At 41.6% G+C, this 5,241-nt stretch overlaps 1 pseudogene; it reads right to left on the reverse strand.

Annotated features, from left to right (window-relative positions):
• Positions 1-514: 514 nt before the first annotated feature.
• LOC149199540 (putative chloride channel-like protein CLC-g pseudogene) lies at positions 515-3,150 on the reverse strand (annotated as a pseudogene).
• Between the last annotated feature and the right edge of the window lie 2,091 nt (positions 3,151-5,241).

The raw sequence follows: 5,241 nt of genomic DNA on the forward strand, positions 1-5,241 counted from the left end.
GCAACCACAAAATTAAAGTGTGAAACAATGATTAAACTAAACATTTGAAAAGGATTTCTCATAACAAGCAATTTACTGATGTCGAGGATCTGTGTCTTCTAATAGTTTAGGGTCAACCTAACAATTCCTCAGTGTGTGTTTCAGCCAATGTATTGCCACCGCCTAAGCCAAGAGAAATCCAATTCGTCTCAACAACATCATCAGAAGTAATACAAGGCTCCCTTCGTTCCCTTGTATCAACCTGAATAGATTCTCGATCTGGTTGGGGTGGAAGAAAGAACTGCAGCGGCACATTTTCAGATTCAATATCTCTTGAGTTATCATTTTGATCATCACTAGCCGCTGTATTCAAATAACCTGGAGAGCAATCCAAGGGCGGTCTATATTCAGAAATTCTCGACCCAAATAACATGTTCTCTTGCTGTTGTTGATCCATACTATATGTATTGAAAGGCGTAGGATGTACTGCAGAGATCCTACGCCTTTCAATAACAGCAAGAAATGTACATCCCTCTAAATCATCATGATCCCAGATTCGCTCAGCATTGGCATCATTTTAAGTGTTTTATTGAGCAAGTCAAATATAATGCTTACCAGGAATTCACGTCCCTCCATGAATGATTCTCATTTCGAAGGGTCTTGGTTCCCGATAATCTTGGTTGAAAATTTCATGATCCATTGGACAAAAAGTGAGGATAGAACTTCACTGGATTGCTGTCAAAATGTTAATGCTAACATTGCAAACCAGAATAAGTGGTGGCAAGGCTCCATAACTACAAATAAACCAATTTTTAGGGCCTTGACATCAGAAAAGTAATAAGCATTTAGACATGTCCAAAACAATTGATTGGACAGCGAAAGAATAATAAGAATATTATATTAACAGTTGACATCTGATCCAAAACAAACCCTCCAAAAAAACCAATTTCTTCCTACAAATGATCTTTAATCCACTAGTTAGTCTAAAGCCTATGAAGAAAAGATCTCAAACAGACTTCAGAACCATCTTTTTACTATTGGAAGTGTTTTCATAATGCCAGTGAAAGCTGATAATCGAATGCGTAACCTCTTCCATCGATTTTGTTTCAAGTCAGGATACATTTCCAAAATGTACTCAGGCATAAAGTCATGCCGGGTTAATATGCCAACTATAGGAGGTCTCTGCAAAACCACAGAAATTGGGAATAAGGTAAGAGAATAATCCACTTAAACCATGTACAAACAATACAAAAATATAGAAAGATGTTTACCCCAGAAGACTTAGGGACCACACAAAGGTGGCGCAATCCAACTTGTCGAAAAAGAATCTGTGCCTTGGCCAATGACATCGTCTCCACAACAGTATACGGAGAGGTATTTGCAAATGGATGTAAATCGATAAACATTTCCGCTTCATCCGCACTTATCTCTATCGCTTCAATGTTGAGGCCTTTACCTGATCCAGGCTTTGCAAAGTCTACCGAAGAGAACTGCTCAACAAAATCTTCACTAGCCAAATCCCTCGAGGGTAGAAATAGTTTCTTCTTCAGCAAAACAAGTAAATGTGAACGCAACACAAGACCATATAAAATAGGTGCCTCTGAGAAAGGAGGTTCATCTATCACAGGAAAACCATTGTGTTTACAGCTCTTCAAGACCTGCATAATGTTATCAACCTTTTCTATTCCAGAAAAGGTCACCAATGGGCCTCTAACAACATCAACTGCACTCAAATTCCGCATATAAGGTTCTGCATGTGGTTCAAGGAATGGCAAGCCCTTGAGGCGAACAATTTGGTCATAAACACCACTGTTAAATGCATCGGCCACAGTCTTCGATATTAACAATACCAACATAACAAGAGGAAGCATCAACAAATTATTTGTCAATTCCAAAAGAATTACACATAGTGAAACTGTCATCCTCATTGAACCCCCAAGGAAAGAAGCTGCTCCAAGAACAGCAAAAAGTCCTTGATCCAGGTCTGTAAATGATCCTAGCAAGATGCCAACAAATCGACCATAAGAGGCACCAGTTAAAATAACAGGTATGAATAGACCTGATGGTACTGCAATCCCATATGAAAAGATTGCAAGAACATATACTGCACAAAAGAACAGAAGTATTGATGACACATGAAACTCAGACTTTGTGCAGCGCCACCCACGGGCCGCCCCGCCCCGCCCGACCGGCGGCGGGTCGATTCCGGAATCGACCCGCCACCGGTCGGGCGGGGCGGGGTGGCCCGGGGGTGGCGCTGCGCGCGAGAATCGACCCGTACCGGCTTCGGAGCTTGTGAGCTCTAGTTCAAAAATTGAATCGACCCGCTGCCGGTCGGGCGGGGCGGGGCGGCCTGGGGGTGGCGCTGCCGCGCGCAGCGCCACCCACGGGGCGCCCCGCCCCGCCCGACCGGCGGCGGGCGATTCCGGGAATCGACCCGTACCGGCTTCGGAGCTTGTGAGCTCTAGTTCACAAATTCTGGTTAATCTGTCCAAAAAAATTGAAAATTTTGCCCCGGAAGCACACGTAAAACTAGACACCGCCCCGTTTAGGAGTTCCTCTTAATCTGGGGGCCATGACTAGGATAAACCACGACTGCCTATTAAACAAAGAATTCAGACAAAGACTGTAACAAAACCGACTTACACAGATATGAAGGGAGGACTGACTTTTAAACTTCACCACCCCGACACCCTGAATGCTGGATGTATGGCTGATATTCGACTCATTCCTCTGCACCACCGATGGAGCCTTATTCCCCACCGCTTCACCTTTTCCTTGGACAGAAATCAGCTTACAAACCACGGAAATCGGCTTACAGACCACAGAAATCCGCTTACAGACCACAAAAATCGGCTTACATACCACAGAAATCGGCTTACAGACCACAGAGGGGATACTCGGCCATGAACAGAGACTTAAAAAGTTCCTGACTGACTCATTATTGAAGACATCCCCAACCTGAACACACAGCAACTGCACATCCGTCCTTAATGCATGCAGAAGGGAATAAGTATAACAGGATGGCGACAGAGTCTGAGACCAGAACCGACCCTTACCACTGCTACCCGAAAACAGGACTCCCCACAGATATAAACACATATCGAATAATCCAGAACATAGCAGATCCGAATTTACCAGAACAGGTAGAGCTTCGAGGACGCTCGCCATATTAATTTCACCAACCCTCTGCCCGGACAACGTACCTTCATTGATTACCCAGAATGAATGTCGCCGGCCTGTTTTAATGGCGATTGAGCTTGCCAGCTGCGTCCCTGTTTAAATGTCAAGTTTATATATTATTATCAAAACACACTTTAAGCGGTCCAAGCAATTCATGTTCTTCCCACTATATATAGAAAAGTTGACAATGAATACAAATTTGATTACACCACCCTTTGCAATCCTCCTCAACCTGAAACAATCAATCAATAAAAAGTCGAGTCCGTAGTGACTTTAAGAAATTGAATCAAGTGAACCATGGATGTATTTAAGGAATTGGTGAAGTCTAATTGAACTTGGGAACAAAGATTCCATGCTTTTCCGCGGTTTTATATCTCAGAAGTTATCGGTCTGGTTAGCCATTCACCTCCCTTTGCAATAAGCCTATTCACCTCCCTTTGCAATAATGAATTCAATGAATTATATTGAGTGACTAAACGATGAACTTGAGCAATTAGTCAAGTCTAACAAACCTTGCGATGAAAGTTCTCAGCCTTTTGAGTGGTTTGATTTCTCAGCAATTGTTGGTTTGGTAACGTATTCGACCTGAATATCCTTATTCACCTCCTTATAGTTCTCTTTGCCCTACCTTTGGTGTTACCATTAATAGATCATCCCACATTTTATATTATATATGCCTTCATATTTCATTTAGCCTCAATTGATAAAGGTGAGGATTACTTTTTATCAATAATCCTCACTTTTCATTACACTCAAGTTTTATTGATTGAAGTGGTGAGAGGCTCCATCATCAATAATTGAAGTATTATTGTCAAAGACAAGGCATGAAGACACGTAGTTGGTTTCTCTTGTTATTCGTTTTTAGCAGTAGCAATGGTATTGAATGACGGTGTAGTCGATGCAGGTAGAATCTTCAAAAGGAGGAATATTGCAACAACCCACGCTAATAAAAATCCATGTAATATTAGGATTGGATAAGTTCTTTAGTGATGCATACGCCCTTTGGTTGGAAGTCCTCACATGTATAGTGTATTTCAAGACCATATTACACTTCATGGGCTCTTAAAGATTATTGTAATATATTGTATTTTATTATATGATACTGTGAAGGATGCCTCTTAGGTCAGCAATGGTCCAAGTAGCATGTTTTTGAAAAATTAATTGTATATATTAAATTTGTTATTTATTATGTGAATGTTTGAGCAACGATATCTATATTTGGTCGAGCTCTATTATTTTGTCTGTACTCCAATTATATATAATTAGCATTATAGTTTTGATGAAAATTTTAAGGTGACGTTAGGTTGCCTTAGCATCCCCGACTACAGGTTTCGAAGGTGGACGTCAGCTTGTATGTGCGATACAACGGACAGAGAGACAATACGCGACAGAGAGACTCGGCAAAGTGAAAAGACGCAAACATTCTCCATTGACGGGCAGCTTGGGTTTTACCAATTCCACGCATCAAATGACGATCCACATTACCAATTCCACGCAGCGGCACCCCCGGGCCGCCCCGCCCCGCCGGACCGGCAGCGGGTCGATTCCAGTATCAACACTTTCGTTCTGAAGCTATATTTTGCAGGAAAATTTCGTAGAAAATTTCGTAGTCACTGCCATTTTTAAAACAGCAGCAAAATTGACACCTAAAAAAATAAATCATTATTCCAGTATCAACACTTTCGTTCTGAAGCTATATTTTGCAGGAAAATTTCGTAGTCACTGCCATTTTTAAAACAGCTGCAAAATTGACACCTAAAAAAAAAAAACATCGTTCCAGTATACACACTTTTCATTTTGAGCACTATTTTTGTGGTTTTTTTGGGGTTTTTGGGCCAGAGTTCCCGTTTTGAGTTTATAGTTCCCGTTTCAAAGTTTGCATTGTTTTTATTAACTCTGTATCCAGGGTTTGCTGGTCTTGCCTCATCCCCTATGGAATGACCTGAGTCGCTTTAAGCCATTCTCTGTAGTCTTGCTGAGAGGTATTTCGCCAAAAGTTCCTCACTGTATTTTGGGGGTGCCTGTCCTGTTCCAGAGGAACATTTGATTGGATAAGTTCTCTGAGTTTAGGCATCTGTT

Source organism: Pinus tabuliformis, chromosome 2_1, assembly GCF_031772625.1.
Source record: "Pinus tabuliformis cultivar Carrire ecotype Pingquan chromosome 2_1, CPIR1, whole genome shotgun sequence".
In the NCBI taxonomy this organism is placed as follows: Eukaryota; Viridiplantae; Streptophyta; class Pinopsida; order Pinales; family Pinaceae; genus Pinus; species Pinus tabuliformis.